Source organism: Zonotrichia leucophrys, chromosome 3 (genome assembly GCF_028769735.1).
Source record: "Zonotrichia leucophrys gambelii isolate GWCS_2022_RI chromosome 3, RI_Zleu_2.0, whole genome shotgun sequence".
NCBI lineage: Eukaryota > Metazoa > Chordata > Aves > Passeriformes > Passerellidae > Zonotrichia > Zonotrichia leucophrys.
In genome coordinates, this window is record NC_088172.1 from 93,440,046 (window position 1) to 93,467,752 (window position 27,707).

General features: G+C 40.5%; 1 protein-coding gene across 1 annotated transcript in view; it reads left to right on the top strand.

The window, feature by feature from the left end:
* ALK (ALK receptor tyrosine kinase) overlaps positions 1 to 27,707 on the top strand; it is a 305,084-nt gene that overhangs the window by 112,029 nt on the left and 165,348 nt on the right. The window lies entirely within an intron of this gene.

A 27,707-nucleotide genomic window follows, 5' to 3' on the forward strand; every position in this document is an offset into this window, starting at 1 on the left:
TTGACAGAAGTAATTATCCTGAGTGAGCAAATCTTACAATTACAAGTTATCCTTAACATTGTGGACATAATTTAATTATGGTAACTGATTTATATGAAATAAGTCTGATTTTTTGAAAATTCTGTTTAAAAGTTGTATCAAGGCAACTGGAAAATGTAAATGGGCTTATATAAATTTCCTTTGGTCTGATAAAATTAATTTTTTACATGGAATAAGATATTTTCCTTAGAAAAGGAACTTCTGAAAATGACTTTTTGAAGACAAGAACAAGTAAAATCAAGGGCTCTGCTCCTGCTAATATAGTTCATATACCCAGCAATCATCATTTGGTAAATTGCTGCCTGAAAATGGGTTGACTAACATAGGAACCTGGCACCACAGACCTCATGCAATTACTCCATTATACTTTCTATGTCATAGAGATTTTCAGCTGACTCAAATATGAGTCATTTTGTTTCATTGTTGGGGTTTTTTTTTTGTTTTGTCTTGTTTTTTGGGTTTTTTTTTAATTTTGTGCTTAGATTCCTAAAGAGCTCCCCTTGGTTAAACATGGTACCATCTTCTGTAAAAGAGGATTGTGCCTTCCTCTGGTGTGTTTTGAGCAATACTCGTCCTTAGAGCAAGTAGTTTGTGAGTTCTTGTGTGCAAAAGCTTCTACTTCACTGGTTTTAATGGTGTAAAACACACAGAAATTTGCATGTGATCTCTCTAAGGCAAGTCTCACTGTGTCATTCATCAGCTTAATGAGATTAATGGAAATAGCAAAGCTAAAGAGAACTGCATCTGTTACAGCCCATATACTGGCAAGCTCAACTTCGCTTTAACCACAAGAAAACAGCAGTAACTTCCTTCAACCTCTTTGGTGTTTGTTCATGCCAACCAGCCACATTGTGTGTGACATCAACACTGAGCTGGATTTCCAGAAAGGAATCCTTATCATACACTTTGCACTGTCAAACCTGGCTGCAAGTCCTGAAATGTGATAACGTGGTCCTATTCAATTTAATATTCCTTTCCTGTGTTTAACTTGGGATAAGAACATGCAAATGTGAAATGTATTAGCTCTATTTGATAGGAATTCATGCTTTTCTCTAGGAGTGTATGAAAATTTGGGGATCACCACTTCTGAAGTCCTAGAAAATTTCTCTCATCTTACAGAATTTCATCAAAGCATGGAAAAATCTTAACTTGATTTTATGTTTTGGTGTTGTAAAAATATATTTAGGTATTGGATAGAGAAGCTTTATAAAGTTACTTACCTGCCCCTGTAAATTGTTAGGAATCAAACCAGAATTCCCTACAGCTGCTAATTTTTAAGGCATTGTAGTTAATTATGACCTCCAGTGAACTAACCCTTGGGGAGGGCCTGATTTGGGAATGACAATGATAACATTACTAATTTTGTTTGAGACTGAAGGTGAGAGCTCCCATGCCATGAAAGCAGAATTTCAGCATGTCTGAGATGTTTTTGCAGATGCTGGTACTGTATCATACCCTTTGAGGAACTGGTGCAAGGAGTACTCTAATGTGTAGGTATGGAATAAGCACCTAAACCAACTTCCAGCCTTATCCATGTTTGATCTCTACAAAAAGATGGACTTTCCCTTTTTTAATTTTCTTGTTTTAATGCCAGCTTTAATTGCCTTCAATACTTTATTGCAATGAGTACCAGAGACTAAGAGTGTGTTCTGTTAAAGGTTTTCCTTTTATCGATTTTCAAACTGACACATTTAAATGGCTACACTTCACTTCATCCTAGTGTTAGTACTGATCAATTTAGCGTACAGAAAATTATCTTCTTGGTTTACAAACAAACAAAAAGGAATACTGGATTTATTGAATCAGTTTTTCAGAAGTTTTCAGAGTCTGGCTCTCCTTTATCTCCATGGGGTTGAGATACCTGGGTACTGTTATGAACTTAACAGCCTGTAAAAAATATGTCTATAGCAGATGAGTGCTATTTCTTTATAGGTTTTCTTTAAACCTTGCCAGACTATACTTAGAATGTTTGATACAAATGGGACTTTTTAATCTGCACAAGTAATTTCACTGATTTAGTGTTCTTCTTCCATAGTTAGCAAAGTGATTTGTCCTTCCCTTTTGAATGAGACATAGCAAATCTCCTAAAAATTGTTATCATAATAATTTAATGTGCATGAATGTACTTGAGATCTGTGTTTCTTGAGAAGCTTTTTATTGAAGCAGTGTGGCTTAATTGACTTCTTGGGTAAAACACCCTATTGCTCTTGAATCATCTGTATTCACCAGCTTTCAAAGAATGCAGATAAAGACCATGAATTAGTTTTTATCAACAATGTGAGTTCAGCAGGTCACACTGATCATGCAGCTGGTGTATCATTTCATGTTTGCTTGTATGTTTCTGACTGCTGCACAAAACTTGTTTTTAAGTGGGAAAGATCAGAGACAAGTGTAAGGAGTTTTCAAGTTACAAAACTGCCTTGGGGAGCTGAGCTCTTATAAAGTTAAACAAGTGTCTTCCCATTATCCTGAAGGAAATGCACTTGGAAGGCACTGATGAGAGGGGAGGGACAAGGAACTGTATGGCAAGGCTGCTGCCTCATAGCTCTAGACTCCCACTGGGGCAGTAATTCTGGCTTCACAACTCAAGGGTTCCTCCATGGCTTTACAAAATGGGGAGATGGCAGGAGGAATGGCTAGATAAGTAATTATTTTGTTCTGATTATCTTATTTTCATCCTAGTGATTGAAAGGAGATGCAAAAATTCTGAGGGATGGTTCTAAAGCAGAAACCTGTAGCTCTGGTGGCATCAAGGTGAAACCAACTCCTGTGCCCAGTGCTTGGGTGTATTCTTTTCAGAATGTCAGGAGTCACAAAACTTGGCATTCAGTTGCTATAATTTTATCTGGTGGTTAGGAGTAGACTCATTACACTGGGACCACAGAGAGGAATGAATCAACAATGAGCCTTGTAAGAGACAAGTAACTAAGTTGCTGGGGAAACTGGGAATTGTTCCTAGTAATCTTGTTTACTAGTAAATGCTGTAGCCTGTAAAAGCAGAAGCGTTTCCCTCTGCCAATACAAATTCATTAGTTTGCAATTTACAGTCTAAGTTGATACAAAGCCAAATTCTGCAAGAGCAAAGTTTTATCTGCAAGGAGGCTGTGCTGTTGGTATAGTAGTCAATTGACTGGAAAATGCATTCTCGCTTTCCTTGAAATTTAGTTTAAAAACATAAATGCATGTGGATTTGTCTAAATAATAAGTTTAATAAATGATAAAAACCAGAGAGGGTGGCAACAGATTTCATCACTCTAATGTGTATTTCTGTAGAGCTGCTCAAGGAAAGGGGGAGGCCTGGAGAGCCAGAGGAGGAGGATGGTTGGAATCCCAACCTGTGGATTGTTGTATCTGCTGCCAGAGCACAGAGCAGCATTGTCAGGGGGCTGAGCAGCTGTGGAGACAGGGAGATCTATTGCAGGGGACATGGCCTTTAGCATAAGAGCTGGGGATCTGCAAAGGTCAGGGCAGTGAAAATGGAAAATGGGGCAAGCCCTCTCCCTTCAGTGGCATAAAATGAGGGGAGTGACTGCAAATGGACTCTTACCTCAACTCTTTCCTGGGAACCTTTGCTGGTGTGCTTTAGGATATACACAAAGATGCTCAAGTTTAGGCATACAACCTTGAGCTATTGTCTTTTTGTACTTAAAATGTCTTAGAAAGTATGTTGTTTTTTTTCAGTAAAACAGTATGCCAGGCCTTGGATTTAGGTGAAGAAGCCCAGAGAGCCTTAGATTCTAAAATCTGAAGTAAAAAATGGCTGGGTTTGAAGCATTGTCCCTTCAGGAAATCAATATAAAAAACAATTGGTATGAATGTATGAAAGGACTTAGGGTCTATACTTAGAACAGAAACTGTTCTGCTTGTAACTATTCTTACCTTTCACGTCCTTAGTTATCTCCTAAAAAACCCACCATGTAACTTCTGTGCATGACGTATAAACTTAAATCTACAGCAAGAGAAGGTTTCCAAATTATTTTATATGAAATCAATATAAAATGGCAGAAACTCAAATTCTTTGTTGAAGAGTCAAGAGAAGCTGTCAGTCACATTGATTTATTTTTGATGGAGGTGAAACTTGTTTAAGCAGTGAAATCTACATCATGCAGACCAAATTGTTGGGGGTTTCTTTGCTTGTTTAATTCCACAAATCATTCCTATATTTTCCTTGCAGAAATATCACTTAGGGTTTCACAGAAAACCCTTTTTCTCACCATGGGGTTTCATAGAAGTCACTGGCAGAAATGCCATTGATGGCGCCTTTCACAGGGCTTAGTCTTTCTTCACTAAAGAGATGTGTGTGGTTAAACTATCCCAAAAGCAGGGGGTTGAAAAAATAATTTCTCCCCTTATTTTTTTGACTGGGAATCTCATCCCAGTAGAGAGGCCTTCTCAGTGAAACATTTAAGCATGGGAAGCATCCTGGTTTCCAAAGATTGCATGTTTCAGTTGGCCTGAAAAGTTTCATTGGAGGATCAGTCCTACTTTGGACTATCATGGGCACTTCCAAGCAGTCTGCTGCTCAGTCTCTGCAACTAGTTCTCTTTTCTCTCTCAATATTGTTCCTTTTTTATGTTTATAATGGCAATTACCTCTTCTTGAGTAGAGCTGCATTTGCAAGTGAATAAAAATTTACAATAGTCTCCGATAGTTTAGATAACTGGATAGTTTCTGGGAGAAATGACATTAAAATACTTTGAAAATGTACCCTTTTTCAAAAGTGAAGTGGCCTTTTCTTAAAGGATTCTGTGTGCTTTACTGAGGTAGTGCTATTAATAGGAATTATTAGACATGTTTTTATTAATAATTCAGAAGGATACAATCCCACTTCTATTTGTAGTCCTGCCCAGCAAATCACAGTGTCACATTTGGAACTCTATATTTCAGCTCACTGTCCTCAAAGTAAGAATGCATGTGCTGGCATGGTAGGGATATTACACGACTAAACTTGGAAAAACACAAAAAATCTTTTCTTCAGCTTTGCTTTAAGAAGCACAGAGCTCATGCAATATTAAATTTTTGGAGGGAAATAATTGTATTTTCTCCTTAATTTTCTCCATATTTTCTAAGAGATTGTTTTTAGTCTGGAAGCAGCACACTGCTCTGACTTGCATTCTTATAAATCTGGGCAGTATTGCTTCAGAGTGTTCTTTCCCCAGAAGTGGGGGTTCTGTGGCAAGCTGTTGCCAGCCAGCACCCAGCCAGGTTTCACAGGGTTGCTGGGACTGCACAGAGTTTTAAATAAAACTGAGCTGTGAGACTTCTCTGCCATATGTGCCGCTGCAGATGTGATCATGTAAAGAAATCAAACCAATGATGTGCTTTAAAATCTTTTGGGATGATTGTTAGGGTTTTCTTTATGAGGAGGACATCTTCAAAGTTCCTTTTAGAAGTGAGTGCTGTTTGTTGGTTTTCTTTAGTGGTGGTGGGTGTGTTGCTTTGTTGTTTTTGTTTTAGTTTTATTTCCTTTCCCACAACACAGGTTTAAAAATCACTTGTCTTTGTAGTATCCCAGTCCCTCCTCCTTAGGCTGGGAGGGCCGTAAAGCCTGAGAGTTGAAGCAGGAGCCTTACTCTTTGCTGGAGGAGCACTTGCAGAATGTTCAAACCAGCCTCCAGAGACATCACATTTTCAAGCAGTTATTTTAAGCTTAGGAAAAGCTTTTGAGTGACATGATTGTCTTGACATTTGATTTAATGCATGTGGTTCTTAACAATGTTGCAAGTAGTTAAAGATGGTGGATAGGATAAAACTAAATTACCCCCATCATGTGGAGCAGCAGCAGGGCAGCACTTCCCTGCTAAGGTGGCTTCCCTGCCCTTTCCTTGTGTGGGGTGGTAGGCTGTGAAGACTCTTCTTGGAGTCATGTTTGGTCATCTGTGGAAAACAAATTAGTTAATTGATTTGGAGGCCAAAGGAGACCTTTTTCATCATCTGACCTAGTAGTGGGTAGAAATTGATCTAGTAATCTTTGTATGGATTCTGGTAAGTTATTATAATTACACCTTGATGAGAGATGGCTACCATTTGCTTTGCTTGCTGTGTTGAGTGGCAGTGTGTTAGGTGCACTAAAATTTGTCAAAGTTTCTCATGTTTCAATTTTTTGAAGAGAGAGGATGAAAAAAATCAAGTTTCTGATAAAGGCAGTAGATTGCAGTTGTAATTTAGGTGAGAATCTCAAGAATATCAAATATAGGAAAAGAATTTTGAGGGTAGAAGGGTCACATTCAGTTTATCCTTTATACAGTAGTTATCCTGAAAATTAATTAATTATTTGGCTGAAAATATGTGTTATTTACCTTATGAAAAAACTGCTCTAAAAGATGCTCAGGTCAAGACTCTCTATAAAATGGTTGTAGTCAAACTTCTTCCAGACTCTGCTTCCTTTCACAGCCTGACCCAAAGCCATGCTACTGGTACTGAGAGCTGTAGCCAGGTACCAGCTCCCTGAAATTTCTATCTGTGCTACAAGTCCAGCTCAGTTGTGAAGACAGAGCAGCACAGGCTGAGCCTCCCACCACAGCTGGTAGCAATGCCTGACTGCAGTCCCAAGTTCAGCTGACCAGCTGATGTTATGACTGAAACTTTTCTGTGTCACTGCCAAAACAAATGTCTTCATACAGCCCCTATTGCCATGATTTTCTTCCTGCATGTCATTTGAGACTGTGCTTTGTCTTGGTATCAGTTGCTCGTATTATCCTTTATATTTATCAATTATTTCACCTTTTATTTATGGTTACCTTACCTTTATGACAGTTGAAGTCTTTGTTGCCTATTGTTCTCTTCTCAGTGTATTTTATATAGCAAGGCTCACTCTCCTCTCTCTTGTGAAAATATTTCCTTAGTACCCAGCTCCTCTCTATCATGTTGTAAAACGCATTTCTCAGCTCTGAAGCCATTTAACTTGTCCCATGTTGATTCTCTGGTGTTCAGAATGTCAGGATCACCTCTTTAATCCTTTAAAAACACTGGTTTAATGCTGAGTTTCTCTTTGAAATTCTCTGTTATTCTAAGAGTTATTAAACATAAAATCTCTAATATTTTAGATAACTCCTTTAGCCATGTCTTTCAGAATATGCCAGTGTTACCCCAGAGTAGGTCAATTGTGTTCAAAAGAACTCAAAAGGGATAGAAAAGGCAAGTGTTCAGTGAACAATGATTTGCTCAAAGCTGTGCAAAATCACAAGTGTGATCTGAATGTACAAATACAATATCTATAAATAATAAGCAGTCCCTGGTGAAATGTTGAAACAGTTGCAAACAATTAGCAAGCACTTTTTTTTGTACCCCTTATACCTGTTTTAAAAACCCCTCTGATTGCAGCTGCTGCAGTTGCCTCCTGAGCCAGCACTGAATAGGTTTCCATATGTTTCCAGCGGCCAGGAATCCTAAGGATGGGGTGTGTCTGGACAGGGATTTTGGCACACCATCATCCGAGTCAGTCAGCTGAACTCTGCCTTGGCAAGAGGCTTCCATTTCCAAAGCAGCCAGGACTCTGATCAAGCAGCTCAGCTGCAGCCAGGTGAAATGTGATCTGGGCCTCTGGCTGCTGTTGTGAACCAGAAGTAGCTCAGCTGCTCATTTGAGTTGAATTTATTTTAATAATGTATTGTGCTTTTAAAATGCATGACTGCAGTGGGTCAGTCTGAGCAGGAAAGGTATTTCTTCAGTGCTCAGCAGAACCTTAGGTGCTCTCACACTGGAGTGTGTCTTCTGATGGCAGAAACTCAGTTTTAAGTGACTGCAGCATACTTGGATAGCCATCAAGTGAGTCTGCTCCTTAATTTCAGTTTGAGGGCACTAATGATTTATGTGCTATTTTAGAGTAAACGGTGAGTGTAGAGTCTGGTTGGCCTGTTGGGTTTTTTAAACATATTGTGACTGTTTGTATGAGGTTCATGTATTCCCCTAAAAATAAATTACATTCCTTTATGCATCATTGAAGTCTAAGAGCAGAATTTTAATATTTTTGGTTATTTTATAATATTTCTGGCTTTAAGAAAACATCTGCTTCATAAAATATTGGTGTTAAATTCTTGTAGTACTTTCTAGGGGTTTCACACACTGTACTTTAAAGGCATGTTGCTAAGCCAACAGATGTTCTTGTATTAATTAACATACAGGTCTTCCTTAGTTTCCTCCCTTCTTACTTTATTCTGCTTCTTCCAGATCCATGGTGAAGGGTAGGATACTTCACTATATCATCTGATGGAGTGAAATAAATGCTTTCTGCAAGCTTTCAGCATTTTAATTAAATATGCAGATAGATGAAGAGCAGTATAGATTACATTTTTTTATTAAAAACATGGATAAGGTACAACGTTAATCAGTGAAAAAGATCTTGCCCTTGCTTTTCTTAATGGATTCTATTAGTCATTAGATCATTAAACGAGTTCAAAGCACTCCCTCTTCGTCTCATACTGTCACTTTGCTAATACCACCCTCTTATGAGTCACCTTCCCTTTTAGGCTGTAATAAATTTTACCTCTCCTCCTCTCTTCTTTGCTTCCCAGCACCCACTTATTTGATTTGTTGTGTAACTTTCAAGGAAAGGCCATGTTACCTGGCTGAGGAGATTGAGAAAGATGCAACTGCAGTGAAACAGTGAGGCAGTGAATTAGCTCTGCAGGTTCATATTCTGCCTTGATTTATATTCTTTCAAATGCTTTTGAAGCACAAACCATGTGCTGATCTCTGGAAATGAGCACTTCATCTCCTCCCTCCCCTCCCCCCAAGGCTGACATTAGCTACTTAACACAAATTCTGATTTATGCTGTGGGCCAAGGCTTCTTTTTGATGCCTCCATCACTTCCAAGTGGGGAGCTTGAAACAAAACAAAATGCTTAGAGAAGTGCTCTTTGCCCCCCTGCAGCCCAGGTGTGTTGGGAGCAGCAGGGTGGCAGGAGCAGCTCTCTGTCCTGACAGCAATCAGCAGCACCAGCGAGACATGGGGTCGATCATGGCTGTGGGACCTTTTCAGCCTCTGTTCAAATCCAGCCAGCCACCAGGGGCTGGAAGTCATTGCTGTCTGCAGGGTGCTTGATGGTCAGTGGGAAAAGTGTTGGAGAGCTCTGTTTTTTCCATCAAAGTGCTGTCCACAGGAGCTGGCACTAATTGGCCACCCCTGTTGGTGGTTTCAGCAGCGAAACCAAAGATTCTGAGCTGCCCTGTCAGTCAGTCCTTAGGGCAGATTCACATTGTGGTAGCGAGGTAATGTGCTGGGACACATTCTAAAATTTTCACCTATATACTTGTTCTAAGAAGATCACTGATTTTTCATACTTTGACCTGGGAAATTGGCTGTGAATTCTGCATTTATTCCAATCTCTTCACAAAAAATATAGGACAACAGTTTCCAAGAACTTTGTCTTTTCCTTTGATGCAAGAGAAAAATGCGCTGATCCCCCCCACCCACCCTGCTACCATGTCCAAAGAACTGTGAGAGCAACAAAAACTTAAAGCTCACAGGTGACTCATGGGACCAAATCCACAGCAGATCATGGAGAGCTTTGTAGGAGAGAATCTTGTTAAGGAGGATTTTTAGGGAAAGTCTGTTTTGCAGGATTAGGTCAGTGTTTTGCACCCTGATTCTGGTAAAGAAAAGGTCTTCAGTAATAAGATGGCCATGATTTAATGAGAAGTGTCTTACCTGAAGAATGAAAAATTGAATGTTTCTACAAACACTAACTTAAGCATGTTGTTTGCTTGTCTAAACAGTTCTATTTGAAATAGCTTATTTGTATTATGGCTTAATTGTCTCCTTCTGTTTGTCTGTTCTTAGGAGTGAGCTGCATCTTTTATATTTCCTTGGGTAGCAAAGGAGCGCTGCATTCAGTCAGTCCTAGGAAGGAGTGTTATCTCTGAAGAGTTAATGCTCATCCAGTCCAAGGGTGTGTTTGCATTTCAGTGCAAACATAAAAGTTCAAACAGGGAATTAAGAATGACTTCTCTAAAACACGTACTTCCTAAAGAGTGATCTGTATTGCACACAACGAGCACTTCAAATAATTTCCAGGGGGAAAAAGGTGTTTGTAGAACTTTCCATCTGTTTGCAGATTATTCATGACTAAATTAATAGAATATTCCTACATTATTCAGTTATGGCAATGTGCACCTTAGAAATGCCTTGATAAGGTGTGCTTCAAAGACCATCTGTATTTGAAATTGAACAGAACAAGACTTGCCTGATCTGGTGGTACATCAGAGTGATATTTCATGATTCATATTATTTGTAGTATAGTGGTTTCCGGGATCTGCATTTCTGGTAAAGGTAAGGTCATTTACAAAAACACTTCTATTGTAGAAGATAAAATGAAAAAGGTTATCTCAAAGTTTCCTGAAGCTAATGAGAAGACTGCAAACCCCAGATGCTGAAATGGAAAATTTCAGTGCTCTTTGGATGAGGCCAAGTATTTATTTATTTTTATTACAGGATTGCATTTATTTATCAGGAAATACTTCTGATTGCCTTTCATTGCTTTCTTGTCTTGCAAAGTTTTTTATAGAAAGCTTAGTTCTGATTTTTAGAAGTGAAATGTGGGGGCAAAAAGAAAAGTTTCTCCAAAGACCACAAAGTGCTGGATGCAGAGACCTGAACTGTATGGTAGCTGTACTTCCTCAAAGGCTGTGTTTGCTGCTAAGTCCCCTGTGCTGGGAGCCAGATCTTGTTTGAGTTATGGCCTTGGCTTCTACACACTTTATTATGCATTTATTAGGTTTGTAGCTTGGTCCCAGAGATAAATTCAGGCAGTTGTCTGATATTTCATGATGTTTTCCCTTTTTTTCCCCCCTTCAGTTTTCCTCATTACAAGCAATGTAACATGCAGCTGTGATAAATTTAATCTGATGACAATGTGTATGTCTAGTATCTGATTCATCTTTGATTTCATGGCTGAATCCCAAAGAAGGGAGAGAGAGAGGGTGGAAATTGGGGGATCATGGTGGCAAGCAGGATTTAGATGCTGGTAGAGATGATGAGTATCAGCGAGGCTTGCTCAAGCAGAGAAGTAGCTAAGGAGAAACCAATGTGTACAGGTGGAAAAATACTAAAACTGGAGATAAGAAAAATGCAAATTAAATATCAGTGGTTTAAGAATGAGTGTGTAAAGCCATCAAGAAAGCTGCTGGGTGCTTTCTTGAGAGAGTGATACATACAGGAACTGACATTGATTGCTGGAATCCACCCATCCAGTTCCATCAGCAAAGTTCATTCAGTCATCCCCTTTACCTCTCCTAGACCACTTCACAGAATACAAATACCTTTGCTGCTGCCACTGCTGAATGCTAAATAAATAAGTTAATCCCCTAATAAAATTTAGACATGAAATAAATAGGTCAATCCATTTATTCCCTAACTAGGGTTCAGAAGGATAATGAGGTTTGGCTGGAGGCAGCACAGTGTCCTGGAAGCATATTGCTGTTTAGCCTGCTAATGATGGTGGTATGCTTAATCCTGATTCATTTTAAGGCATTCTTTTGTTTAGGCTTTAAAAAATACACAGAAAGACAATATTTTGAGAAACAAGCCCACCAACAAACAAAACTTTAGCGTGTCATGCTTCCACTTAGAATAAGTGTAAATGTTTGTGGTTTTGGTCACGTCTTGTTCTTTAGGTCTTGCATCCTCTCATGGCTGCTTTACCACCTTTGTAATTCAGCTGTACAAAGTCCTCAGAGAGATTCCACGTTCATGTCTGTGTGCCAGACACTTCCATGTCTGTTCAGCCTCTCCATTGATTTTGTAGGTGGTCACATTTCTGAAGAACATCTCTGAGCAGTCACAGTGGTGCTTTCTGAACAATCAGTGCCCTGACTTTGGTTTCATTTCCTCCTTTCTCCCCAGAGCAAAGTGTGCCAGTCTGTGAGGCAGTTTGAGGTGTTTGCCATAAGGAGGACTTGACTCAATGAGGTGCAAGGATATTCCCCCTTTCTGAGGATTTGTAATCTAACTTTTATGAGAGTGCAAAAAAGTCTTGTTTCTTTTGCCTAAGCAGCAGACGTGTTCTGCTAAAAGGCACTTGTGGATATCAGCTGAGACCTTGAAGCAGGGCTGTGTTCCTCTCTCTTTAGATGTGACTTGGTTGGAAAAGAGCTGCTTCATTTGTTACCCTATGTCATAGGGTTACCTGATACCTAAAAGCTTACTGGCCTTTTCTTAAAATGTGCTGCCTTTCTGGACAAGTAAATTAAATCCCTGTGTGGCATTTGATTATGTGGGAATTAATCTGTTATGAATCATATTTTGAGGCTCAGATGAAAAGTGCTACAGAAATGCAAAATATTTATTGTGTCTTTTATGAACAATTTTCTTGTCATGTATGCATATTCACTGCAAATTCATATTGGCATTTACTATCCAAAAATGCTCTGCATTTTTTGCTGTTATTGTTGTAGGATTGATTTCAGTACAGTCTAGTTTTTGAAAGGCTTTCTTTTTTTGAACTGAAATATGCAAATCATAGCAGTAACAGAATCTTCAACTTCTTTTCCCTTTAATTAAATTTAGCAATTACAGTGCCATGGCACCTATGTGAACCACCATATGTTATTCATCTTTCTTATTGTTCTCAATTAGGGTGTTGTCTGGTGTGGGGGTTTTTGTCTGCTTCTTCTGCAGTGATTAATATAATAGAGTTATAATCTCACTTATAATCAAACTTTCAAGAAAGGTTATTGGATTTGAGGTGACTTGTATGCAAGCAATTTCCCAACAGCCAAACTGAATGCTTGCAATTTATGGGTTGTCAAACCTTTATCATTTCATGGCCAGATTATTACTACATCTAATAGACAGGTTTCTGGGTTGTTGGGTTTTGTTTTTTTGGTTTTCTTTCCATTTTAGGGGCAGTATCTGTGCTTCATTAACTACAGTGTAATTTCATAGGAGGCCGTATTTTTCAGATACTTTGTAATTGTCTTGTTATCGAGGCAGCACAAAGCAGTCCCTGTCACCATGAGTGTTCCATGCATGGTGAGAGGTAAGCAGAGCTGACTGGAAAATACTATTTGCTTTCATGAAAAAACACAGATTTCTTCTTTCAAACTATACATCCTCTTATGTTTTAGGAAGATTAAAAAAAATAAAATACATATAGAAAAGCTACCTTTGCAAGGAACAGGAGAAGCACTCAGAACCAGCACACACATTCTCTATGTGGTATTTTCTTTTCCTCTCCTTGCAGTAGGTGCCATGTGCATACAAGGAGTGATGTAGTCGCTAGGCTTGGTACTTTGTGAATGCTAAAAGAGGGAGAGAGAAAGTGTGGAATAGTTCCTTTACTTATAGAAGATAACGATTGATTTTATTCATGACTGAAGTAGGTAATTTTCTAGCCATAGGAGAATAAATGTTGCGCTAGAAGTGTCTTTGTTTTCTCACTATATAAAGGTTTTAGTTTCAACCTGACCATCATACTAAGGAACTATGACAGACATTAGAGCATTTTCCCCAAAAAATGACAGTTCTCTTATAATTGAGGTAGTCCTAAGTCTCAGCTGATATGCTGAGTGCTAAGGCAGGACAGATCTTTCTAATCTATCTGAAATAGAAACTGCAGAATTGAAGGAAGTGTCAGCACCCATGAGAGGGTACATCATTGACAAAATGGAAAAGCAGATATGATTTGATTTTTTTTAAGCAGCTAGCTAGGGAGGAAGGATACTACATTAAAAGTATCTGAATTACAAAGGCCAACATTAACCAGCTCTGAAGGTTTTAGGGTGATCTTCATGAAATAAATGGCAGCTGCAACTCTGTTTCTGTCTGGGTGAGTATCCACGTACCAGAAAGCATCTGTCATAAATTTATAGCCCTGCTGGAAGTCTAGAGGCCAAGGAACAAATTGCCACTATTATTTCTATGAAGCCAAGATTATTCTGTATGCTGTAGTGTAGGTGATGCTAGCTTTACCCAGTACTTAACCCTCCTAGAAAATATGAAATATTTTGGTTCTTTTGAGTGTTGTTATATTTCAAAATGGTTTATGTTCCAATTGTTTATGAACCATGATCCTTGATCAGCCTTCATCTTTCCCACACAAGGTGTTAAAATCTTCAAATAGCAGGCTGTTTTCAAACCTTTGAACACACTTTAATATTTCAAGCAATAGCATCAAGTTGTGTTTTCTGTATGTTGCTCTCTTTTCAAGGATTGCAGACTGAAGTGTATAGGACCATGGAGGTTGTTTTTTATGGCTTTATATATCACTTCTCACCACACTATTTGGTGTGGTTTGGGTCTTGCACACTTCATTTACTACAAAGTAGATGCTTTTACCTTAATACAAAGTGATATCTGATTTCCATCTAGCTGTACCAGGTTAGTATTTCCTCAAAAGAGCATTTTATTGGCTTTGTGGGCTGTGCAGTGATATAAAATGGTTACCAAGCTCTAGTTGTCTGCCATTTCCAAATGAAGACAATCTTCCATTTAGAAACATTCTGCAATTTGTATTTGAAACCTTCAAAAGTGGTAGAGCTTGTACAGCATTTTAAAGGAGAAAAGCACATTATTCATGATGAGGCTCTGGGAGACATTACAGTGGCCTCCCAGCTCTTAAAGGGGGCCTACAAAACAGATGGAGAAAGACTTTTTCAGGTAGGGTAGTGATAGGATGAGTGGTAATGGTTTTAAATTGACAGAGAGCAGATGGAGATTATTTAGTAGGAAGAAATTGTTCCCTGTGAGGGCAGTGAGGCAGGGGCACAGGTTGCCCAGAGAAGCTGTGAGTGCTCTGTTCCTGGAAGTGTTCAAGTCCAGGTTGATTGGGATTTTGAGCACCCTGGTCTAGTGGAAGATGTCTCTGCCCATGGCAGGTGGATTGGACCTGGATGATCTTGAAGGTCCCTTCCAACCCAAACCACTCTGTGATTCTGTTAACTTGTTTCAGGGTCACCCTTAAATCAATGTGGATTTTCATTAGTTTCTTTGCAAAATCAGTCAAATTTGCTATGTGATTTTTTTCAAATAATGCATCTCACACTCACTAGACAAGCAGTAATGAAAACTTGATTTACCATTCAAACTTGACATCAGCAGCCATCCTTGGAGTATCCACTGCATGTGAAAGCCTTTGTCTTAGAAACAGTGCTGGAAAGGGATGCCAGGTGAGGCATCTGCACAAAGAGCTGGTAGGATTAGTAGGTCTTATTTAAACTTCCTAAGTGTGACATCCAGTCAGTATGCTTGTACTGACTTCAGTTCTACTTTCTATGCAAATTGAAAAATGGTGTGAAAACTCACTGACATGTTTGTAAATGTTTGGGTTGGAAGGGCCCAGTGTATAAAGAAAGCATAGCAAGAGATGATCACTGTAAGTCAGCCCTGTCATTTTTGGCTTTCATATCAGAGTGTTTAGTTCCTGGCAGAGGTTTGAACATCAAGTATCTCAAATCACAAAGGTTTAAAGATTCCACATCTCCTTTGTTTATGCTGGTATGCTGAATTATAGCTTTGGAGAGAGGATGCTGGTTTCACACACCTCAACCGCTTCCTTCTTGTCTCCATCTCCGTCTGTTCAGAGTTCCAAATCACTTAATTTTCTTACAAGAATGCCAGAAGTTGAAAGTGACTGCTGTATCTTTCTTCCCAATGCGAGAGTCGTGTTGGTAGGTGTATGATTACATTTAATAGGAAAAATGGGATTCCTCTGAACAGTAAAATTCAGTAGTTAAGTGCTGAAGGCTGCCACAAGAACACAGTTTTTTTCTGTTTCAGCAGTTCTGTTTGCACCCTTTTGCACATTTTTCTTAAAGGAAAAAACCTGTCAACCATATCTAGAACAAGGGCTACAGCCATATTGAGACTTGACTAAATTAAATACCCTGAATAGCTCATCTTCAAAGATGGAAATGGTTTGAAAGCTTTCTCAGCCTACAAGTGTCTGCCACGTTCCCTTCAGGAGCAGTTCCATGTTTGTAATGAACTGAAAAGACAGGTTGTTTTCCCTTTTTTTTTCGCAAAAAACCCAACAAAAACAACTAGTTTAATAGAAAAGCCATTAAAACCTTTCCAGTTGGGATGAAAAATGCTGCCTGCAGGAGCTGTGAGAGTGCATGCTGTCAGATATGACATACATGCACAAACACCTGTGGGCTTATTAGAGCCTCCATAGTGATGTGCTGTCAGCAGTGTATTTCTGCTGCATATGACCTTGCAATATTTCTTTTTATCTAAAAGGCAAAGAGGGAGGGAGCATTATTCAGTGAAGCTTGGCTATCTCCTGTAACCTTTATGGAGTCTCTGCGAACCACTTCATAACAGTCTATAGCACATTCACTCTGTGTAGGACTTGGGTTATTGAAAAGCCATAGCAGTAAATCCTGTGTGGCTGGATGTCATTGGAAATAGGAGAATTCTCTGCTCTTCACTGTTGTGTTACAGCTCACATGTCTGCTGCCTCCACTGGCTTATTCCTAGGGGAGTTTATTTTCCACCCTTCAAAAAAGGCTGCCAGGCTGATTTAAGGCCACAAGTGATGCTTTCACAAAAACATGGGTCTGTTGAACCTTGGATCATTTGACAGGTGGTCATAAGGTTTTGTTTGAAGTCAAAGAAAGCTGAATCTTGTCTGGTTTTTAAATAACATCCCTTGCCACAAGATTTGGCAGCCTTGTGCTAATGCCTCCAATTAGGAAAGGAAGGCAGCACAATCATGAAAGGAAAAGTGACCTTCAGGTGAAATGCAAAATGGAGGCAAATTGTGTGAATGATGTAAAAGTATAAAAAATAACAGGTAAGATCTCTCCTCTCTTATTACTATGGTGTTTTGCAGTATTGGCTTTTAAAAAGATTTTTAAAAGCAGCCTTATTAAAACTGAGGCCTAAGCATCTTTCCTTGCTGTCCTGTAGACATTGTGAATTTAAGGACAACAAGGGTGGTTTCCCAGAAGTACCTTAAATTCACTCTGCTTACTTTTGAGTTCTATCTGTACCATGTTGCACAGAATACTGCCCCAGTTACCATAATGCATCACTTGTGAAATGAAGTGTTTCCACTTGTTTTCCACTAGCAGGAAAATCTTCTGTCACCAGGGTGGGAAGTGGGGGGTGAGGATAGTTGTGTTAAGGCAAGCTGTCCTCACTCATATGCCAGGGCTCCTGAATCACTTCTATGCCTCCTGCACTTGCCATCCAGCAGTAACATTCCTTGGGGCTTTGTTCCACAGGGATAAGCAATTTGGGCTTAGTGCAGATAGAATGAGGCAGCACTGAGGTCAAAATCCATGCTGTGTCTGCAGGTCTGCAATGCAGGAACCACAAAAGTTTCGTTTACACCAGCTTACCACTGAGATGGCTCACTGTGGTACTGATAATGGTAATGGCTTTGTGGTGGGGACTCACTGAAACCATCAGCTGCAATTTCTCTGTTGGGCAGAGCCAGCTTCTAAACTCTTGAGACTGTCATTCTGGGCTGTGTAAAATTCATGTTATGAGCCACAATCCATTTCCAATTCACCCTGCCATCCATTCCTTGTTCTGTTATCTCCAGACTAAAACTAGAGCAGAGAAATAGTCTTTTAATAAGACAGTAATTCTTACATTCTGTAGCTAGCAAAAACCAAATAAAATAGGATTTCTCATTTATGCTATATCTTATGGAAGTGAAAAGAGCATAGAATAATTGTAACGAAGATAAATACACAAGTCATAACCTTTCTAGCATAACTATGCCTGTTTCTAGAAAATTAGAATGTCAATGAGCTAAAGGTAATTTGTTCAGGATGCCAGCTGAATGATAAGTCTGACTAGTTGATTTTTTTTCTCATTAGATAGTTTCAGTAAGGCTGAAAAGTGAATGTAGTTGGTTGCAAGAGCTTTGTATATCTTTGCAGATACACCTTGACCTACCTTTCCCCTGACAATCTATATGGCAGTTTGTTTTTTGGGGTAGAAATGCTTAGTTAGTTCTGTGGTGACATTTCAGAGACATTTAAGTATTCTTTCTGGAAGAAGAAAAGTCATGTATCATGGTTATGTAAAGTCATGTATCATGTATCAAAAGTGATGCATCATGGTTTAGTTAAATTTCCATGTACCGTTCCTCCATTATAGTTAGGCTTTGTGCTGTCAAAATTTGTTTTTTAAGATAAACATTTCTCTCTTGAGACAAAGGATTGATTTGTAAGTTATGCTGAAGGTAGGATTGCAACATGTGAGATGATTGGCATGCCCTGTTCAGTGGACAGATCCCCTGTGGCCATGCTTTTTGTTTTTAGAGCAAAAGAGCTATACAGTCTTTCATCCATAATGTGCATCGAGAGCTTGAACTTCTACAATTTGTACTCATGTGAAACCAACATTGAAGCCCCATGGGTATTTGCTTGCATGAAGAGTGGAGACTTTTCCCAGCACTTTCACTGCTGGAAAAAGTAGTGTCCTTATTATTTCAGTCAGTTCACAGTATTCAGAGCCCAAAAGTGTGATAGGCAGTTTGCAGAACAAGTAAGGAAAAAATGGCTCTTCCTCAGCAGAAATGTAGTTTTCAAGTGAATCGCAGTGCAATCACAATAAGAAAAGCCAACTGAGGAGACAAGGAACAGAAATTATGGTTTGTCATTGTAGCAAGAACATTTTGAGCTACTTGTGCTTCAGTGGTCACTGTTGACATGACTGAAGCTCCTCTTTGTTTCTATGTGTGCTGCTGTCACTGTCTGTCTCTTTGTAGCTGCCAGCTGTCCTTTCCCTCATTCTCCTGGACTCTGGTGCAGTGACTTTCTGAGGAACTCTCTGTAAAGAGCTCTGGCCTTCAATGAGTCTCCTAGGCCCTGTGGGGGAATGAAGTGTTTCAAATAATCCATTAGTCTTCCTTGGTGCATGTTAAAGCAATTTTATTGACAGATCATACTGGGAACGTGAATTTCAGTGAATTTCTTTGCCTTTACAGACCTCAGCATGTAACAGCATGGGTTCAAGGAAAGGGCAGCATGGATTGGGAGAGTCAGAACTGGGGCTGGTAGTGCTCAGTATTCTCAGCCATGACCTAGAAAATGAGACACTGGTCAAATTTGTAGGCGATCCTCCACTGAAAGGAGAGGGGATTCTGCTGATGCAGTGAATGGCATAACTTTGCTCCAGAGGGGCCTTGGTAAATTTGAAGAATGGCTTAACAGGAGCCTTGTGGAGCCATCAGAAGTAATAAGCTCTGCTTTTGCCCCATGATTTGCTGGTGGAGTATGCCATTCCCCAGGCTGGGAAGTGGTGGCCTTTGAGTAATCCTGCTGAAGAAGACCTGCATGTTGTGGAGGACCCAACCCATAACAAGTAGGGTAGGCAGCCATCCAAAATAAGATAGGAGGGAGACATCCAGGTGGGAAAAGTTGCTTAGTCTGGACTGGTCAGTGGTGGTGAGGCCACACCTGGATTGCTGTGTCTGCCTTGGCTCCCCTTCCCAGCTCAAGGAGGATGTGGGGAAACTGGCAGGGCCCAGTGGGGCTGGGTGTGTTCAGGGCCTGCAGGATGTTCCCCCTCAGGGAGCTGGGCTGGCTTAGGCTGGGGAGAGGTGAGCTGGAGATGGCCACAACCACCCAGCAGAGAGACACAGAGAAGGTAAAGCCAAATATTTCTCCACCGTAGCAGAGGATACAATAGGTGGTGGCAGCAGCTTCCCATTTGGGAGGTCCAGGTTGGATTTCACAGATTCACCAGGAGCAGGGTGCAGTGCTGGAGCGGGTTGCCCAGAGAGGCTGGCAAATCTCCATGCCTGGAGGCTTTTGAGAGTTGGCTGAGTGAAGTTGTAACTGCCCTCCCCTTGTGTTGGTGATGGTTCTGCTCAGGGAAGGACATTGCATGGAGACCTATGGAAGGACCTTCCAGTTCCTCTGGTTTGGTGATCCCATTTTAAAACAGTGACAGCAGTGGATAGGCTGTTTGCTTCTTTGTGCTGGAAGGACTTGGAGAGGCCAGAACCGAGAGCAGACAGCTGGAGTCCAGTCTACTGAGATCTCATCCCACCAGGACGTGTGGCCTTCATCTGAACCCCACTCCCTCTTTCACCTGTCTCTGGAATAGAAGGGAGTATCTGTTTTATTTCACAGGAAAGGCAGATTAGGTAGAGTTTTTAATTAAAGACTTAACAGCAAGAAGCAGATGAAACTAGCTCTTTCAAATAAATGTTGCCATCATAAATAAGATTGTTGGCAATTGAGCAGTTTAGACTACTAATTCTGTGTGATGCCTGATTTTTACCACATTATGAGGCAAGCCCCTCACTTTCATATTGTATTTTCCAATTTGGAAAAGGGATCTTTAGCATCCTGAGGTTTAATAAATTAATTTTTCTGCAATGTTTTGAATTTCTAAAATGGTATCTAAGTGTGAAGTTTAACTGTGTTATTGGAGAATGCATAAATTATTGAAGGTCCAGGGAACAGAAACTGTGTAAGAAACAGAAACTGTGTAATCTTCTGTCATTGATTGCCTCAGCATTTTTCAGCATGTCTGTCAACATTCAGAGAAATTCTAACTCAGTATCAGACCTAGGGGAAAGGTCATTGTCCCCTCACTTGTGTGCTCATTGACAACAGGTATATGAGTGAAGCTTGCTTTTTTTCTTACATGTGAATGTCAGGTGGGGCTTTTGAGTAAGCAGAAGGAAAACCAGCAGCCAGGATAGCTTTCACAGTAGAGCAGAGGGTCCTTAAAAGGTTTCTGCCATCTGCATTTCTTTCCATCCTCTAACTGCTGTGCCAAGGCACTTTCCTCCCTTTTCATCCTTTCAGTGATGACTTAGGAAAGCACAGAAAGTATGAGGAACCTCTAGGGCTAAAAGATGAGTGAAGAGGAGTCTGCCAAACAAAACTGGCATGTAGAATGATACCTGAGTTACTGACAGGTAACTCAGGTGTGGACTAGAGATGGAGGAAGGATAGCTGAACCTGAGGAGGGATTTGGTGACAGATGCTTTATGCTATGAGGCATTTAACAAGCTCTGGATAGGATCATCACATTTCCCACTACCTACAGTGACAGCTGGCCAGCTAATAGACTGCTGGCACTGTGTGCATGGATGTACATGCGTGTATATGGAGAAGATGATGACAACAACAAATTGAAATGTACGGGACATTAAAATGCATCATCTTGTCATGATTTATCTTATTTATGTTATCTGTGAACCAATGTCATAGTTCTCCAATGGTCTGAGTTATGACTCTTGTGCACATAAAGCTGACATAATGGCAGCTTCTGTGTGATGAGTTTAATCCTGACAGAGAATGCAGAAGGAGGAGGGCTAGACCACAGAGATTTAATTAGGTGCGTTCTCTTGTGGCTTTCTAGTTCTTCATAGGACTAACCTGCAGTACTAACCATTTATTTAACGTGGTCTCTGACATCACTGAACTGCAATTCTGTTCCAGGCACATTTCTATTCAGGTACTTGTGCGTCACAGTATTGCTGAACTTAATTTTTGAGCTTCCAGCTTCCTGAGTGTAATCGAATAAGCACACTCGAGGGCAAAACAGCAACTAGAGGCACAGCACTAGGCTTCCTTTCACACCCTTCCCTTAACTACTGCACACACTGAGCTCCTGAACAGGCATTCTGCCTCTCTGTTTTTACTGACAGGACCAGCTTCCTCTCAGCTTTCCCTTTAGGTCTGTCTTGCTCACGATGACAGAAAATTCTCCCATCCTCTCATCTCAGAACAGGCGTCTCAAAGGCAGTTTGCTGTTCGCCTCTGTCAGCAGCAAAAGAGAAGATGCATGTTGGCTAATCAGCTGTGCAAGGCAGAATTATTTAAAGACTCTTCTGTCATTCTCAAGCAAAGATTTTAATTTCAGCATTGAATTTTAAGTTTTTAATTAACTAACTACTTTTTTTCAGTTCAGTGCTTTTTAGCTGGGAGCAAACGTTGCTGAGTCATTTAGGAATTGGGCTGTAACAGCATCTGGCTCTAGCTCTTGTTACAGAAGGCAATACCTGGAGCTTTTAATTGTTTTCTTCTTCCATCTGACTTTGCTTTTGAAAAACTGGAACTAAACTGCTTTGTGAGAAAAACATCTTTTATTGTTGTCTGTCTAAAGAGTACTGTGATGAGCTCCAGTTTTTCCACATGACTATGCTAGGGATTATTGGAGTTTAAATTGATAAATAATAATAAATCTTTAGGAGGTATTCATTTGGATTGCAGCTCACGTGCTGCACCTGAGCATAGGGAAGTGACAGGGGAAATCTGTGAAAGAATTGTGTGAAGGTCACTGCTGAGAGACTCCTCCCTCTGTGTGTATGGCTTCAAGGTTGCCTCCAAGAGAATAGTTAAAATAATAAAGAAAATTTCTGGGACTGGAGTGTGAGAAAATGAAGGACTCCTGTCTTTCCTAGCTTCAAGTCACATTCCTGTAACACCGCTGCAGTTCCCAAGGGTGGCAGTGAACACTAGTTGTTTGAGGGACAAGATTATCTATGAGTGAAGCCATTGAATTTAGAAGAAATCATATGGGGCAAATCAAATTTGCTTGATGCCTTAGTAACAGGACAAAATTTTACTTTATTTTCTTTGATGGATTATTGGCCTTCCCCTTTATACTTAGGAAATGAGAAATACTTGAAATAGAAGATAATTTGAAAGAGTTTTGACTTCCAGATCTCAGTTCTGATACCAATCTTGGCTGCATGCTGTTTGCAGTTCTTTAATGTCTGCCCTAACTTGTCCATTTGTAAAATGTATGACATGCCCACCAGAGTTAGTATGAATTCATTAGGGCTTCTGAATTGCTCTTGCATCATCCAGAGAAACGTGCTCACACTCCTGCTCAGTATTAGAAGTGAAATCCTTGTTCTATTTCAGCTAATGGCAGAACTCTGATCGACTCCCAGAGAGGTAAGATATCATCCAATTACCATAATTAGATGGTTAAGAATTGTTCAGCTCCAAATTTTGTAATAATTCAAAGGTTGTTACCTCCATGAATTTTAAGTCCAAGGCAAGTATAGCAGGTTGCAAATCTTCTGATGCTTATGCAGTCACATTGCACTCAGCACTGGAGACCATTCACATTCCTCACATTCAGCACATTTTGGAGCCTTGATGAGGCAATTAGAAAATCTGTGTATATAAGCCCAGAAAAAAGTATAACAGAATATTTTCTTTAATGTTGTCACTCAGGTAGTGCCCAGTTCTTTCATGGCTTTTGCCAACTATTGAGCTCCTGCTACGAGAGTTTTGCTTGAATAGTTAATTTGAAAGTCAAGTGTGAAATGAAGAATGCAAAGACCAGCTCTGCGGGATGTTTTGTGATACTAGTGGAAATGTTCTCTCCAGTCAGCATCTCTAAAGACTATAAAACTTGATTTAAATAATTTTTTTCTACTGTACAGTCCCCAACAGACGTTGACTGTTAATAGTTTTTACAGCTCTAATTTAATCTGGTAGGGTATTGAACTTGTACGTGAAAGGTAATAAAATCCTTTTAGTAGGAAGATGGAGTTTATGTTCAGAATAACAATCTATCAGTTTTGCAAAGACTGTTAAATTGCTGCTTTATAAGTGTGATCAGATTAAGGCAGCCTAGCTGTATTTTGAGTCTTGCTTTTCACAGAATCACAGAATTGTGAGGGTTGGAAGGGATCTCAGGAAGTCCTCCATTCCAACCCCCTGCCAGGGCAGGGTCACCTGGAGCAGGTGGCACAGGACGTGTCCAGGTGGGCTCTGGATGTCTGCAGGGAGGGAGACTGCACAGCCCCCTGGACAGCTGTGCCAGGGCTCTGCCACCCCCCGTGTAAAGAAATTCCTCCCCATGCTGAGGTGGAACTTCTTGTGTTTCAGTTTGCAGACACTGCTCCTCATCCTCTGGGCACCACTGAACAGAGCCTGGCACCCTCCCCTTGGCACCCTGAGATATTTACATGCATTGATGAGATCTCCTCTCAGTATGCTCTTCTCCACACTGAACAGGCCCAGATCCTGCAGTCTCTACTCACAAGAGAGAAAAATCCCTCACCATCTTTGTGGCCTCTCTTGACCCTCTCCAGCAGCTCTGTGTCTGTCTTGTACCAAGGAGCCCAGAACTGGACACAGAACTGCTGGTGTGGCCTCACTAGGGCCAAGCAGAGGGGCAGGATCAGCTCCATTGCCCTGCTGGCCACACTTCCCAATGTATTCCAGGATCCCATGGTCCCTTCTGGCTGCAAGGACACACTGCTGGCTCACAGTCAACTTGTCACCCACTGAGGCTTCCTGGTCCTTCACAGAGCTGCTCTTCATTAGGTCAGCCCCATCACATGCTGGAAATCCTAGACTTCAGCTGCAAGCTGAGGAATTGCCTCAATGTATTTGTCCCAGAAGAGCTGTTTGCTGTTTTCTGAGGTGAAAACTTTGCTGAGGACCCCTGTTTCCCAATGTGACTTCTCAGGCTGCTCCCTTTTTGGACTCCACACGTTTTTCCTGGGCTGCTGGCTCAGAAAGTTCCAAGGATGCAATGGAGTTGCACTGACCTCGATGAGCATCATGAGGTTGTTGAGCAGAAGAGCCTGACCTGGCTCTGTCCCTGCTTTTCCCCCAGGACTGACCAGGAAGGATTTAGGATATGAGCAGTTAGCAGGGTGCATTCAGAGCTTTTGAGTAGCTGCCAGATGACCAGCTTTTCAAGGGGCTTGCAATAGGATTCCAAGTTTACCTTCAGGAATGACATTACCAGAGGAATGGCTCTGTTTTGAGAGCATCTCAAGGTTGCTTCAGCATTCCCTGGCTTGAGTTTCAAGTGGTTTGTGCATTCACATCAGATAAGGATGTTGGGCCAGAGATTGTGGGAGTGGGCTTTGTTGCTGATATGGGTTTAAGTAGTAGGCTTACCAGTTTGTATTTCTCCATTTGAGAACTTTTTTTGGACAGGTGCTTTGTTCATAGTGTGCCTGCATAGTACTTTAACATCAATTTTCTTGTTTATAAATAATCTGTTACCTCATTAGTCCTGAACAGCAGAACTTGAGGCTGTCTTCATCACCTCAAAAACATCTTGCTACTAAGCTGATAAACCATCCTTCCCCTTGTGTGACATGAATGTTAAAATGTTGTAAACAAGTTTCCAAGGGATCAACAGCGATTTTTCATGCAGGATATATTAATTTGTCTTGTAATATTCCTTTTATGTCAACTGCAATAATCTACTGTGCTTAAAGCATAAATATCTTTTCATGTGTGTTTGTCTGAAGTGACAGCAAGTTGCCAGAGATGTTATCAGACACAACATATGAGGATGAGTAACACCACTGCCTTATGACTGCAGCTATTTAAAATAGGCAGAGAAAAATTATCATTAGAAGCTGAATATTATTGGTAGGTTTGTCACACAGTATGTGAGTGTTTAGAGGGAATATGAAAAATAAAGTATTTCCATTTAGACCAGCACTTTCTGGAACACCACAGAGCAGTATCAGCTAGTAGTTTTTCTGTCATATAACACAAACATATTGAGGGCAAAATACTGACTGCTGTTCCCTCTGCAAACCTTGGCTTCTGTGTGATGATGATGATGAATGTGCTCAGGACCCCAGAAGTGCTAAGTGCCTGGGTGTGTGGGTGTATGTCTAGTTACAATTTCATTATTTTAACTGCGTTCTCTTCAAGATCAGCATCACATTGTGCAGCTAGGGTCCAATTTAAAACCTGTAGCAAAAGAGTCCTGCAGTGACTCATTGGTGAAGATCTTTGTGATAAATAACAGACCCTCCAGAGTCCTGAGCAGCAGAATGTCACACTGGCAGCCTGAACCATGATGGCACCTTTCATCTCAGCTTATGTCCCCTGGTATCTAAGTAGCAGCAGAAGTTTGGTGGAAGCTGCAGTGCTTTTTCTATTCTATTCACCCAGGGGGATCCCAAGAGCCTTATTAGAGCTGCAAGCCAATAGGAGAAAATAATGGCAAGGAAATTCTAGCTGGAACCTTAGAGTCATACAGCCTACAGAATGATCTCAGAGCATGCCACATGGATTCCCACTGTGGGGAAATACAGGTGAACAGGCAGCTTCTGGTTTTGCTGAGAAGGTCTCTTGCTGTGAAATAGAATGTTCTTGTGTCCCTTGGCAGGGATGTGGAATCGATCTCCAGGTGATCCCTTAACTCCAAGGAGCAGTCTCTAGGCTGATCCTGGAAATGGTGGTCATGTTGATCCCAGGAAACTGTGTCAGGCAGTGCCTGAGAGATTGTGCTTTTGAGGGAAGGGAGAAGCATAGGGATTTCTGTTCAAAATCTATCATTTCTTACATCAGATTCATTAATTATTCCTTTGTGGGTGCTATGGCTTAATCCCAGAATCTTCAAATTCTGCTGTATAAGAAAATGTCTGTGGTATTAAACTAAGTACCTCCATTTCAACTTGGGAAACTGTTCCCATAACACCAGAGCTAAGTGATGCTCTGATAGTTCCTTGCTTGGCACTTACAAACGAAAAGAGCAGTAAGAGCAGAAGGAGAACGCTGCTGCAGACAAGGAAGTCACCCATGAGATAGCTGAGCTTTCAAAAGCAAGAACAAAGTTGTGTTTATTCCCTCCTCTTTTAAAATAAAACAAACATGTATGTATTATAAAAAATGCAATCCCTTTTAGCTCTAGTATTTTCCCAGGTAGGTGATCTCCCCAAAAGGATGCACTGGGAGGACATTTCTGACCAGACTCTGTTGGTGGTGAGGCCAGCACAGTGTAATCCATTGTGGAGCTGTGCCTCCTGCAATGATTTCTGCAATGATTGCCACTTCACAGCGGCTGGTTCATGCTGGGAACAGCATCCTGGCAGAGTGTGCTGGGGCAACCCCACCATGGCAAAACTGTGCTCCTTTGAGCAATATACACCAGTAGGTACAACTGGCCATGTGATGAGTAATAAGCTGCAACTGCACAGCGTGAGCCCTGCAGACAGAGAGTAGGACTAAAGAAGTCAGAACAAAGGGGATTTGTGACTCACAAATTTGCTGTAGCAGCCACCCTGGCCTACTGCTGGACTTCATTGATGATGCAAACCTGACCTCAAGTCAGGGCATAAGAGGAACTATCCTTGGCAGCTCCCTTGATTTAGAGCTACTGCAAGAAAAGAGGGAATAAGAGCTGCCTTTGTTTGTTATTTTTAAAATCTGACTCCCTGTTGCAAGGCAGTAAGATGTGCAAATGGCTCTTGCACCTGGCAAGTTACCATCAGCAATTATTACAACACTTAGTGTCTTTCTGCCACCAGCAGAAATCTCTCCGCTCCCTTTCATGTCAGAGATTTCATTGTTCTTATGGGGATGGTAAAATTAAAGCCACAAGATTTACTGCTCTAATTCTCTTTTGTTTGCAACAAAAGGCAGAGACAGGGAAGGATGACACATGTATCTGGATTTTGTGTCATTGGGCTTTTTTCTCTTTTACTGACCAACAAAAATGACTGGCAAAAACTTTGGTTAAATTCATCAAACAATTCCATTAATAACTGTATTAAAGTCTATTATTTAGACATAGGAATCTTGTTATTAAGGAAAAAAAGCTGTGACTGCATTTCACTCTCCTCTGTTTCAAAATCTTGACATATGAGCAGGCTGTACTTTATGTATTTCTTAATGTTTCTTTCAGTACAGATGTTTTCTAGTTTTAGGTGTCATTAATGTGGTGTAAATGTCAAAAACACTGTTTTTGACGAATATATCAAAAATGCTGTGTATGATAAATGTATGTATGTGAGGGAAACAGTGTTTGA